The sequence below is a fragment of the Colias croceus genome, chromosome 8 (genome assembly GCF_905220415.1).
Source record: "Colias croceus chromosome 8, ilColCroc2.1".
Lineage (NCBI taxonomy): Eukaryota > Metazoa > Arthropoda > Insecta > Lepidoptera > Pieridae > Colias > Colias croceus.
In genome coordinates, this window is record NC_059544.1 from 6,463,786 (window position 1) to 6,478,407 (window position 14,622).

At 32.5% G+C, this 14,622-nt stretch overlaps 1 long non-coding RNA gene across 1 annotated transcript; it reads left to right on the top strand.

Moving 5' to 3' along the window:
- The first annotated feature begins 13,778 nt into the window (after window positions 1–13,778).
- On the top strand, window positions 13,779–14,622 carry LOC123693841. Its single transcript, XR_006751722.1, has 2 exons — window positions 13,779–13,976; window positions 14,228–14,622. It is a non-coding gene; the product is annotated as an uncharacterized LOC123693841 (long non-coding RNA).

Below are 14,622 nucleotides of genomic sequence, written 5' to 3' on the forward strand. Positions count from 1 at the left end.
ATAGTTTATTGCTTCATTGATTTAGAAATTATATTTGTGAGCTATATACAGATTTTATGGTTTTGACGTCACAAATCAAGGAAGTAGGTATAGTTTTGATATTCATACTTCTTCATAATAAAAAAATACAGTAACACAAAGTGGTGTTTCGTATTCTCCTGACTTGTGCAATTTGCTAGCCTTATATAAAAAAGATCTATCGCAAATTCATTCAGGAATATTATTAGTTATTACTATCAATATTTAATGTTTAATGATTTTCCAGAGCGAGGTAGCGGTCGTGTGCAGGCAAGGTACAACGTAAGAAAAAGATTGATGATGCGCTTATCGTGATGAATATATCGTTGTAGCGGGTCATTCGTCTTATTTATTACTTTCATTCGAGTTCTATAAGGGGCAATTAGTTATAACGAGATAACTTGCTGCTCTATTCATGAACGTCGCTTCGTAATGAACCTTTATATTTCTGTCTGTTTATATGGTTCACTATGGAATATTCACCTATTCTCATAAAATAAATCGGAATATAGATTAATAATAATACTTTTATTAAAACACATCTGTGTAGATATCGATCTTATCATCCATTTCTATTAAACATATAATTTGCTTATATATCCAGTTCTTAACATCTTTATTGGAGTAGCGTTAAAATCACATTAAAGTGACAATTTCCCTAATGCGAACCGAAAATGCCATCAAAGGCGCATTCGTAAAAAACAGAAGACGTATCTGCTATTTTTACAGTGTCATCAAAATCGTTGATTTTTATTGATACAGCTCATGAAAACTCGTAGCGAATAAAGTTTAGTCGTAACTCAGAGTGAGTGGCGCAAAAGTAACACAATTTACAATGTTACAAAGATGTATAAATCCGTTTCAGTAATATTATTCCGCACACGTCCTCTCGCGGTCAGTGGACGAATAAAATACATGGACTAGAAAAAGACATTTTAAACACTACTTACTCGTGAATAGCGAAGCTTCCCCTTTCGTATATTCAAACTACTTTCTGCAAATAACTTTTCTGCGTCGTTTATTAAAAATAATTGTGTGCGCCCATATTATGTTGTGCTAAGACTTGAATTTAGACAACAACAAATACAAGATACAAGATAACATTATGTAGAATTCCCCACATGTGTGTAAACTACTAGTGATTTGTGTTTCCCAATGAGTATAGAATGTAATTGTGTCACTATTTACGTACCTTTACATCTTCTGGTTAGTTCGTATTTTTACAAACTATATAAAAGAGGTTTTTTCACATTTTATGAGGGATTCAAGAAGAACTTTACAGACAATTTATGATCTAATAGTAAGACCGGCCATAACCTTCCAAAGTTTTAGCAGTTTGCCATTTTTCTCAGCTGTTTGATCATCAATGTTGGAAAAACATCCATAAAATAAGAATAAATAAATCTTATTCAAATACGAGTACATACCTACATCTATATTTATTTTGTAAATAGGTACGATTGTGATTCTGCTTGTTAGGTTCGTTTTCACGCTCGAAGTAGTATGCAGGATTTGGATGAGTTTTGATATATAGACACAAACTAATCTATCTTTTCATGAAATATCTATTTGGAAACAGCTATCGCATGTGAATATAAGTGAGCAAGTAATATATGAGTTAAAAGCGCTCGCAATCTAATAAGAAATAAATAAATTCGTAAATCTTAGTCTAATTCTAAGGAAGCTCTATAGAACCATTATTGATTTTATTTTTTATAATGTTAACTTTAAAATAACGTTATAGAGGTACAAATTGTTTTAATCAATTCACACTTGAAGCAACTCTCTCACTGTGCTAAGAATAGACAAGTAAATCCGAGGCTTAGTTTTCATTATTAATTAGCTCTCCTGATAGACGTTCCATCAAATGTCTAAGTATAATTAATGTAATTCATGAAATTCTTCTCCATTTCTCCTATCCGGACGCTATTCCACGTAATGCGAAATATGATAAGTACAAATCGTATTCATCTTATTTTTGTGCTTTCACGGAAGATTGAATGCAAAGTATAGACAAATTAATGTAGCTGTTCTTTTTGTTTTTGAAGTGAAACTTATTTATGTGCATTGAGAGTAAAATTTCAAGGTCGCGTCATGGGAATACCGTCACGTAGGTAATAGAGTAAGGCGACGATTTTGGTATCTTTAAATCAAAGAAGTTTCACTTCTGACACGTGTGCTCGGCACACACGCTTCTTCTTTTTTATTTTAATACAGTATCATTTTTAATTCCGCATATGTATATTATATAAAACGTAGATTTATACAATTTAGATGTCACGCCACAAGTTTCTCCAACACAATTTGTTTTGAGCGGTTATGATGGGCGGGATAAAAATGTGTACACGTCATTTTTCTGTCGGCGGTATTCTATTGAATGCCTGTCGAATATATTTTTTTTACCACATTGACTTGTAACATATTGTACATTGTTTACTTGGTTGTTAGCCCTTAAAAATTAAATAATTCAATTAAGGCTGATTGTGTTGTGTAAAAATGATCAATCTTTTGTACACATTTTATCATAGGTATATTTTTTAATTTTATTACACAGAAGTTCTAACAGATAGGTCATAATTAAATACTTACCAAGAATGACAGTATTTTCCCAATGTCTACCTGTTCCAGGGTTGTGTTATTATTATTCTATGCGAATATATTATGACAAAGTGTGAGAAATTTTAAACCACGCCACCAATCACGCCACCGCACGTACCGACTTCCGCAGACGCGACAAAATTACTCTATCATATTTAAACGATCGATATTTCTAACTCTATAATCGAAATTTAATCTAAATTAACGCTTATTTTGCCCAAAAGAACATTCACAAACTAAATGGACAACATCTTTAATAAATAACATGGACATCGTATTAAGTAAATAGGATAATTGGATATTGGTTCCGAAAACAATAGTTCATAACAAGCATGATACACAATCGACATCAGTAAGATTACCACGTACGAAGCATTAATATCGCTAACCAGTTTTGGGTAAACTTCAAGATATACTGCTCCCCACTCGACATCACAAATAACGAACGTAGGTATATACATAAATAACATACATTATCGTGCCAATATCACTCTATGATCCGAATATCAAGTGAAGCTCGTATTGACACGGGACTTTTCTACATAATTTTACGTTCCGTTTATTACCAGCTGTAAAATCGATAGTTTTTATGAGATATTTCACTGCTGAGTGTCTGGTGAGGGATAGTACAATTCAATCAATATTACAAGAAATTAATGCTTAGATAGCTATCTATAATATTATCTATATAATGTCTATCGTTTAGGTGTCTTTAAACAAATTAATTGAGGATTGGAGAAGTGGTATAAATTATTATCAACGTTACCATAGTACATTTTACGAATATCAAATCATAAACTACTTAAAGCAACACCTAAGCGAAAAATATAATATTCATAATATAAATCTTTTTGAATAAAAGTCGACAAGGTTGCAAACGTTGACGATTGAAAAGTGCTATAGAAACGAATTTTAAAGGAATAAAATTCAGATTTATCAGTCGCACTAAAGAATATTTTTATTTTACCTCTAAACCCTTTAGGTATGGCAAAATTCTTGGATTCGAGATAATTAATTTCTCTTTGAACTGTTATAATTAAACTGTGATCGATATTAACTAAATGAGAAACAATTTTAGCGTCACATACGAGTACGTAAAGCGGAGCGTGTAACGTTACTAATTTGTGTTTCAAGAACTCATAAATAATTAAGTAATTTGTTGTTGCACTGGCTTTAAAAATGTAACGAAATATTCAAGTTTATTACTTTCATGAGCGTAAAGCAAACTATATCGCTATACAGCGAATTCGATATTCAATAATAGAAATCGTAATTTTCCTGACATTTAGTGTAGCTCCACAGTCTACATGCTTATGAAAGGAAATAATTATGACTATTGTTATTTAGTTACTACAATATTCAGATAATTTTTTTTAAGCTCCATAAGTTAATCAGAATTCATACATACTTACCCTAAGGCTTAAACGCTTAATACTAATGCTAAATCTAAGCCCGCGTTAGAATATATTTGCGTACAAGAATAAATAATTCAATCCATCTGTTTTCACCTTGTCGCGTCGTCATTAATTGCGACGTTTATCCAATCTCCCATCGAATGCTTATTCAGCTTTCGTTCGGAAATTAGGCTGGCATTACGAGACGACCCCTCGAGAGTTTTGCAAATAAATATCACGGTCCTAGAGCAAATAGTAGCCGTGATTGCAGGAGTTACTTGTTCTCTTATATCGTCGAATGTATCACTTGCCTCGCTGCTGTTTACGTTTCAACATTCGGCGTAATTTCGAGCGCTTTAAATACACATGCTATACATTCATGAATTCCTGACACAAACACATGCTTGTTCTGCTAACTGCTTCTCGCAGCGTATTGTTAAGAAATCTACCTTTTTTGGCGCCCACATAAACAACATTAATGAAAACTTATAAAAATATGTTTATATCGGACACGTCATTAATAAAATATAACAAACGAATTTCGAGATGCAACGTGAATTTCATTTCACACCAATCAGCAAGAAATTTTTAATACAATAGACAAAAAATGAATCAAAAATTTAACGCGTATTGTGAAGAAATTGTCAACAGTGTTTTCAAAGTTTCCATTACAGTTATGGAGTAAAGTTACTCGGGCAAAACAATATAGGAGACAAAATAGACGAAGTTGCTCTAGGAAATAATTATAGAAGTGGCGATTAATGTTAGTTCTGGATTTATATGAGGCTCTGTGAACTTTGCCCGTTAGTGATTTATACAATCACTTCCGATTGCTTTATCCGTAATACTATTAGAAACCTTTTGTTGTCGGTAATTATTTTACGATATCTTGCTCTATATGTCTAATGTAGCTGAACAATATCTTTCAGAACTTAATGAAATTTCTTAGTCTGCAATTGAACACAATACGGATTAAAGAAGAAAGTTATAGTCACAAGCATTTGTAGAAACTTATCAATATTTTCTAAAGTGAATTGAACGAACATACCTACTTTCAGACTACTTCAAGACTCATAGAAATAAGGATTTCTATGAGTCTTTACTACTTACTTTATAAAATACTTTATAAAATTTAATAAAGGTTCCTTTCAAAAGAATAATAGTAGACAGTATGAAAATAAGAATTAAAAATAATATATAAATTGAAATAAAATAATAATAACTCTTATTTCCTACATCAGACGAACACACCCGTACCGAGAATAAAAGTATTTCTAAATCGAATTCTTGCCGAATGCTTAGTGAAATTTAAAAAGCACCGACTTCATCGGTCTTTGTACAATGGACAATATATTTATCTATACGTCCTGTCTTTGAAAATATCCTCTTTGGTGTAAAGTCTAGATGAAAGTTTCAAAATTTATATGCCTGGTGGATTTATCAAATATAACAAATTCTTAGAAGCACTTTGAGATACGATAGTAAGCTTTTACATCCTAAATATTTTAGGATCGACTTGCTACGTGATACTACGCATAAAAAATCGAACCTTGTGAAATGCATGCTTCTACTCCAACAGAAAAATACTCTTCTTCCTTCTATTTCTTCGAAATATACTGACATACACCCATCGGGTTTCTGGTTATCTATTAAACATCCTAACCAATAAATCCAATAGAAAACGAAGCACCAAACGGCAAACTAATAAAGTCAAATCATAATCAGTATACGTACAATAGAGGCCGAATCTATTTGTTCTGCCGTTCATATCGAACTGGGGGCTATTGTGATAGAATAGTGTCCAAATGAAAGCGTGTAACGTAAATTGAAAACGTATTATTTGTGTGCGATGTTTGTGAATCGAGCGCGTGGTCAGCCGGTGCCCCCACGGCAGGTGTTACCTTTTCAATAACACACTTTTCATCTGATCGCTGTGTGATATTGATGCTGCATATCTATTTGATATCGCAGTGAGATATTCCCTTTATGGTGTGACGATTTCGTGTAGAGATTGTTTTAAAGCTCCGGAATAGAAATGGGGCTAGGAACTTTATAGCATTTTGACGTTTTTTATTGTATGTTTGTAGTATTTTGTCGTTAGAATATTTTTTATACTTTATTTAATAGCTCTATATGTTAATATCAAATTAATGCTATATTTTAATCAACTAGCTAATCAAAGAAAAAGCTCATGTTCTTTTTCCGCAATGAAGGCAAAATATTGATACTTTTATTTAACGATAAGTACCAAATATTGCCACATCAGCTTCCACCGCAATAAGAAGTATAAAGACAGATGTAGAAGGGAAAGGAAAAATTAGTATTGACATCAAACACACACCGTTAGAAACGCACGTGTTCCCCCGATTTCGTTCTTTGAATGTAATTTTTGAATGAAGTTGCCACTGTTTATCTTGGAGTCACAAAATATATCAAAGTTTTTTTTTTTGTATATTTGTTACAGGAAATGTATGTAATCCGTCATTGTATACAATTCCTAGGAAATGTATACAATTCCTAAAATCGTACGGAAATGTGTGAAATAAATTATTTTACACACATTTCCTAGGAAATCTATACATTTCCTAAATAGCTATCGGAAATGTAAAACATTTAAGATATTGATATGTCGCAGGCAAGGGTTGGACTAAAGCAAAGGGGGCGCAGGATTTAAAAATTTTTTGATGGAGTTGGTGTCATTATAACACCTATTTATTATTGTTTTATCGTAAAGATTACGCTTATATAAGCATGTTTTATAGGAACAACTTACCTAAAATAAAAAATAGCCGAGATATTCGCCCTCAAAGTTAGGTTAGGTTAGGTTAGGTTAGGTTAGGTTAGGTTTGTTAAAAAAAAACTACACAGTAATAGGAGCCCCGCGAAGCGGGGCTCCGTCGACGAAGATCGAACGATCGAAGATAATTATGAACATAATATTATTACATTTTTACGGTATGACTGTTACCCGACTGTATCAATAAGAACTATAATAAAAAAAAATAACAACGTGTTTTATTACAGAAAGCATTTACTTTACACATTTCCTAATACGATATAGGAATTGTATACAATTCCTAGGAAGATTATACATTTCCTAGGATATGCATGCATTAAATAGTTTTTTAAACAATATTTTATACATTTCCTAAATGGTATCGGAATTGTACACATTTCCTAGGAATTATATACAATTCCTTGATTTCATACATTTCCGGTAACATATTCAATATTACAAATGCTAACAAAGTAGCAGAATATTACGAAAACATTGTGATTTCTAAACAAATACCTAATAATTTTTCTACGCTTACTGTACTCTATCTGTATTTTAATTTATTGCATTTATCAAGAACATTTCGTTTTAGATACAAGCATCATTTAAACGATAAGAAGCTTAGAATAAGAAGTATTAAATGTCATTCACTTATCGTGCATGTCGTCTGGTATTCATTCGATGTTCGCCGCGGGCAATGCGCTTCTTCAGTTATAGATAAAATCACTGGGGTCCGTTCAAAAGAAAAAATAGAAGCGAGCACGCCTAAGGCTCTTGTGTGGAATGTACCTTTGATGATGTGTCACTACCGTCACCGACTTGAGGTAATTAGAAATGGCGCGAGGGTAATCTTTACATGTGGAGGTATTCTGTTTTTTTTACTTCGATTCGTTTTTTTGTTCTTTAAATACATCCACAAGTAATTCTGTGCCTCCAGTGAATAAGGGAGTAAGACGAGTTATTCCCTTTGGTTTTTATTGCACCATTGGATTCAGCTTGTCAAAATACACAACATATCAAAAGGTCATATCTCTAGCTGCATCCTAACCCAGTTTTTCGAATGACCCAAACGGTATAAGTAGGGTGTGATAAACGGTATAAGTTACCTTATCCATCATTTTAGGCAATCGCAAAGGAACTATTCGTCTCGAGTCAAAATAACCCACGAACACAAAGACATATGTGTAGTTATACTTTTTGAATAAAGACTTAATTCATTTTGTTCCATCCGTGCTAACACTATTTTAGTATAAACGCAGATGTGTCATTTTTCTAACATGAGCATAAAGGAACAACTCTTAGTGTCATTGGTTCAAGTGACGACATGAGACTGTTTCGCATTAAGGCCGTGTTGCTATTGGTCTATTTGAATACTGCACGGAAACAACGGACACTATTCCTTTTTGCTTAATAATATTTTTCAATCTTTTTTTATTTATCAGTTATCTTGGGATACTAATAATATTTCTATGGAAATTAACTATTTTTTGCAATAGATATTAAAAATACAGTTTTAATTAACACATTAAGTGCTAATATTATACTCTTTGTTTATATAAATACAGAACGATAATTGAATCATCTAAAAAAAGCCAACAAAAATGTTAAACTTACATTTTCTTCTTATATTTGGGTAAGTTTTATAAAATATAACTAGTCTTTAATCTTTTTTTTTAATGTAATCAAACTACAATAATAATATAATTATAGTCGTATAGAAAAAAATTTTATAACCGGTCTTGACAATTATTATGAATTTTGCGTTTTAGCCATTGTAATTTGGTGATTTGCCTTTTTTATAGGAAAAAAAATCCGCAATATCGATACTTTTTTGGCCCTGCATTATCGTTAACATAATATGGATACTCTGGTACCACATATTTTGAAAAAATTGGGATATTGTCAAAATTCTAGTCTTGTATTTGTCAAGATACTTCAAAGTGCGTGCCACTTGCACTCGTATTGATCCAAGGCACCTTCAAATCTGTGCTTAATTTTTTCATAAAATCTTTGCGGCTCATTGTATTTTCTTTATTTATCTATATTATTTTGATATTATATGATATAGAAATTGTTGAAATTCCATAATATCATGCCGTAAAATATCGCCACTGACCACTTATAACTTTCCCTGTAAGGTAACTGAACATACAGGAATATATGGTTTTCGAGCTTCTCTTATCTCTTTATAGTGCTTGTATCCTCAATGTATAACCACCATGACATACATATTCGGTTTTTCTCCGGACAACATCTTCAGCCACCCAATTCTCTTGCTTGGAATCCAAATATCCAGCGGAGGACAATAATCGTCATTTACTAAAATTGAATGTTTTTCGTCCTAGTATTAAAGTTTTCTGGATCCTATTTTATACTCAATATATAGTATATAATACTATATCATGTAAAACGTGACTTGGAAAAAAAAATTCAAATAAATCACAAAATAAAAAATTTGAAACAATCGTAAAAAATACGAAAAGCCCAATTATACGTCAAAATGACGTACAACATCCTCTTTACTACAAAATAGGGGAATTTACCGGGATGAGCCAACTATGTACTGCTAGGTCTCGACGGCTAATGAGTTGGTTCTGGATTTCGAAGCGATTCGATGGTAAATATAGAAAAGACAAAGATATTTCGCCGCGGTGTACGTCAAATTTACGTAGATTGGACTTCTAGGGTTAAATGCATATAAACACCTAAATGTTATTTTGTTTTTATTATATCTAATAACGATAAAAAATCCGTTGATTTTATTCGTTTTTCAAGCTATGTGCATGGTTGTTCCACTAAAAGGCCTCAATTGAGTCATAAAGTACAAAAATTTCAAGCATAATAAGTCGCATCATTTCTATAAAACCAAAGCTGGCAATAATATAAGTCGTGTTATGTGATTATGAACATAGTGCATTAGGGCATAAGTCGTTATATTGCAAAGAGCAAAAAAAAATTATGTGAATACATTGAGTTATTCCATGAAGTACTCGTTCATAAGGCCACAACTACAAAAAAACACGAAAAAAGTATATTTATGGGGTTGTTACAATATCTGTTCATATGTAAAACTAAAGTCTTACATCATATCTTACCCATACAAGCTTAAAAATTTGAAGTTATAAAGATTTAGTGTTGATATATAGTTTTTTGTCTCTCCTGAAAAGTGCTGTTTTTGAGTTATTCCCTTATTCACTGGAGGCACAGAATTGAACTTTGAATAAAGTGTAAATGAAATTAAAGGAGATTGTTGTTTTCCGTATAGATCAGGTGCTACGCGAGGTCTACGCTGGGTCTACGAAACTACAAGACTACGAATTTTTTCATCGGTTATAAATACTTATTTTGTCTCATCGTTTTTTTTCATATAAATTTAATCAAAATATGATTAAATTTAAAACATTTATATTCTGTATAGTGATGTTGCGATAACACGTGTACACGCACGCGTTTTTTTATCTATGACGTCAAAATCATTAATGTGCACCAGAATAGTTCCATCCGTCCGTTCAGATCCTGTTTACTCAAAAAGATAGGTACTGATGTATATGTCGATTCAAACGCACTCTTAAATGTGCGTTTATTTACGTTTCTTTACAAGTAGGTGATGTGACGTTCACGCCTTGTCGCTCGAGAAATAACCCAGCCCTACCCTTTCTTGACACGTTTTCCTCATACACACAATGTGTCTTCCTTCAAACAAACATCACAGCTATTTCTTCTTCCTCTTAAACTCGCTTTGTTGACCGTTAATAATAATAATTCACGTCTTCGTAGAACTATGGTCGCTGAAGCATAGATGAAAAATGGTGTCAAAATTCAAAAGAAATACATTTTCAACAAGGTCTCTTGTACATTTCTGGCATTGCAATTTTCCCAGAATAAACATATTCATCTATTTATTTGAACTCATTTTATATATATACATTTAATACTCAACTCAGCTAGTTTTAGAAAGCTCTATTCAAATATTAGCCTTCATTTTAATTGGGTTTATTTTTAATGTAAATGCATACCCAGTGATGAATATGGATGCTTATAAAAATTCCTCTTCCATATATAAAAGCGATTCATATGGCTCGCTTCGTTTGCCTCAACTCGACTGCAATCTTGTATCTCTGGAGTTTAAGTGTTTGACCTCCCTTTGCCCAAATAAGCCCATGAACATTTCTGGCAAATTTATTTTGCAACCGCATATATTCTTATAAGCCTTAACATATGGTTGTGTTTACCAAATCAAGCATTTGACTGTGTATCTCAGTTTCTTTTTGTATTTATTTCTTCCACTTCTCGCTGTACCAGAAACATTAACCGTTACCAATAGACTACGTAGCTTTTCAAGAACACTAAAATAGAGCATTCAGAATACACGTCCATTTCACGTATTATTTTTAAGGAGCGTACACATAAATGTTTAAATATTATGAATTATTTGTCGAAAATAATGAAAAATAAATATAGTACGAGAATTAAGATCGACTTTTGATGAAACATAATTAATAAAAAAATATGCATGTGCCTATCAAAAAGTGCTCGAATCTGTCCACATTCGTAATGTTTTAGACCTCTGCAAGTAAAATATTTTGTAAATATTTTGAAGCCATTCCCGTGACCCAAATGGTTTACGTATATGATCCTCGTATATCTTTGCCACATAAGAAAGAGTTGATTAGGGTATTAGATCTAACATCACAGACCTTCGCAATCGTAAAAGGAATATATGAAAGTATTTTTCAAATCCTCGAGTAACATTTCACAGGCTAAAAATGTAAGGGCAACTTATCCCTACAAATAACTTTGATGGAGATATATCTCTGCGCTTTACGTCGCCTTTTGAATCACTGAAATGTGGACATTATTGTGGAGAGCTGATATCATTAAATTTGATTTGCTTTTTATTTTGGGTTAGGCTTTAGAAATACGTATATTCAGTAACTAGCTGTGCCCGCGACTTCGTCCGCGTGGACGAAGTTGACTGCATAGTAGTTACTAATTAACTTAATTATTGAGTAAACACGTACTACCATAAATAATTAAAAGAACTGATAGTAAAATTTATTACCGAACTGTGCTAAAAAATAAAAAAAATAAATGCCTTATTAATTTTCTATGTATTTCTTTTACATTACCTATGTCATATTATTTTTAAGCACCAGGGGGGAGGCGAGCAAATTTCTTCCTTCCTTGTATGGATGTTATTAACAATGTATCGTGCAGCAACTGATCAGCTTAATCGATACTCAGTTCTTATCAAATCCAGCACCAAATCCAAATCAGATCTTTCCTGTCTCACGCCTGTAGTAACTAAACCGTTTAGACCGTGCAATAAAAATTAAATAAAAAAAAAACCCAACGCAACGAAGAAAAGTGCATAGAAAAAGGAATAAATAATTTCACAAACTTCCCGACGATCTTTAAAAATAAATACCATTTTAAATATTTATAAAAAAAACAAAGTCGTCGGGGCTGCCATGCCAACATTATCATAATATAATATCATATATACCTCTATAAATATTTTTTTTTTTTTATAATGGTACTTAATTTTTAAGATCGTCGGGAAGTTTGAAAAATGATTTATTCCTTTATCTTCGTTGCTTTGGGATTTTTTTTTTTTAAATTTTAAATTTTTAAACTTCTGTTTCTTATTTTCATGTAATATTTTCAAGTGAGCGAGACCGAACTATCAAATGTACCTCCATACTACATTCCTACATCATATTGATTTGGGCCGTAACCGTGCCCAAATTGTAATGGACCACAGTGGCAAAAGAAGTGGTATATTTAGGAAAAAAAAATTCCAAGGGCCAGGCCTATGTGGCTTTGAGTAGAGTTCAAAATTTCCAGGGTGTGGCTATCCTCTCGCTCCCATATCTCCTCTTCTTTCACAGATTTTTAACCCTTTCCTTTCCACCCCTAGTAAATGGCAGAACCGATTTTGATGTAAACCATATCTATACGTAATTGTACCTATATGTACATTGTACACGTCATATCCTGTCGTTTGATGCTCCATTTGGTTTATTTATACCCACTGTCGCCCCTAAAGTGCCCTAAATGTAATAAACGGATGAACCGATTTCGATAAAATATGACTAATTGTAATTCACACTTTGCCCTTTCATATGCCCCGCTTGAGTATATTATTTGACCACATTCGATTATTGTTCATTTCCACTTTTACCGCTGTAATCTAATAAATGAATTAACCGAATTGGATAAAAATATAACTAACTGTACTTCACCCGTTATGCACTTTGATATTTGACAATATTAGTTTTTTTCATTCCCACTTTTACCCATATATAGGTATAATAAATTGATGAACCGATTTTGATTAAATATTTCTAATTATACTTTACACGTCATGCACTTTCATTTGATATGTCACTTGAGTATATTTGACAAAATTCATTTTTTATTACCACTTTTATACCTATATCAAATAAATGGATGAACCGATTTTGATAAAATTTGACTTATTGTTACTTTCATTTGGTCGTTCACTTTCATTTCACTTTTACCCCTATATACCTAGATATAATAAATGGATGAACCTATTTTGATAAGTACACTTTATCTAAGAACCAGCGTATGAAAATATGCTGCCTAACAAAAAAAACCGCACCAAATTCGGATTACCTGTTAGCGAGCTACGGTAGCACAAACATGTATTATACACATATAGTTGTCAAACACTCATCACCCATCTTTTTGCGTCGGGAGTTAAAAATATAATACGACAATCGACATAATTTAAAGGACATTTTATGTATAAAATTTACCTAGAAAAAACATAATTCTAATTTGACCCCTTCCCCCCTACTACTTCAGCTTACCCCTCTCCCCCCCACCCTTGGGGACTTTCGATATGATCACCTGGACATTTATAGGAATAACTGTAACAGATAACTTATATCGTACACTGTACAGTGTACAATAAATAGAATGCCTTAGCAAATGTTCGCCGTGAATACTTAACCTCCTGGGGCCTGCGGTCATATATATATTACATAGACAATAAAAAAATATTTCAACGCCATCTTTTGCGTATATGCGGGAATAATACCTCAAATCGATGTAGTGGTATGTCATCCGCTATACTAAACGGTTTTTGGTTTTATAAGTGACAGTGATTTGAAGTATTCTCATTTCGAAGTTGACGGTGGCTGTGCGACGGCAAACACGTGGTCGGTAATCTTACATTTCTAGTGGAACCATTAGTATATTGCAGTATATCTTTGTATATCTAATTATAATAGATATTATTTCTGCAACCACAATAGTTATTTTGTAAGATAAATCTAAAACTTGTGAAAAATATGATTTTTTTCTATTATGTCATACTGGTAAGACATTCGGTCTCAATTCTTGCCAAATTGGTATTGGTTACAAGGGCCCCATGTATTACCTATATGACATTCTTTAGTTTATGTTACAGATTTTATTATAATTTTCAAGGATTATAAGATACTGAGATCTACCAACACCTGGATGAGTCAAATATTGACCTATATGATGGACCTATGGAGTTTCTTGCCGGTTTTTCTCCATAGATACTGCTTTCCGAATCGGTGGTAAATGTTAATACTGTTATGACGATTCAAAAGTGCTTTTGGAAGAAGTCTAATTGAATAAATAAATATTTGAGATGAAGATAATCCCCCAAATGATACCGATGAAGCCGCCCAAATAACAAAAAATGATTCTTCTTCCATTCGTCCAATGAGTATGAGTCATGTCAGAATAGAATCGTCACTATGTATGTCATCTTCAGTTGTTGGCAGACCATCTCGGGGACGCACATGACGTGGACCAAGCATTAGAGGAGGCTGA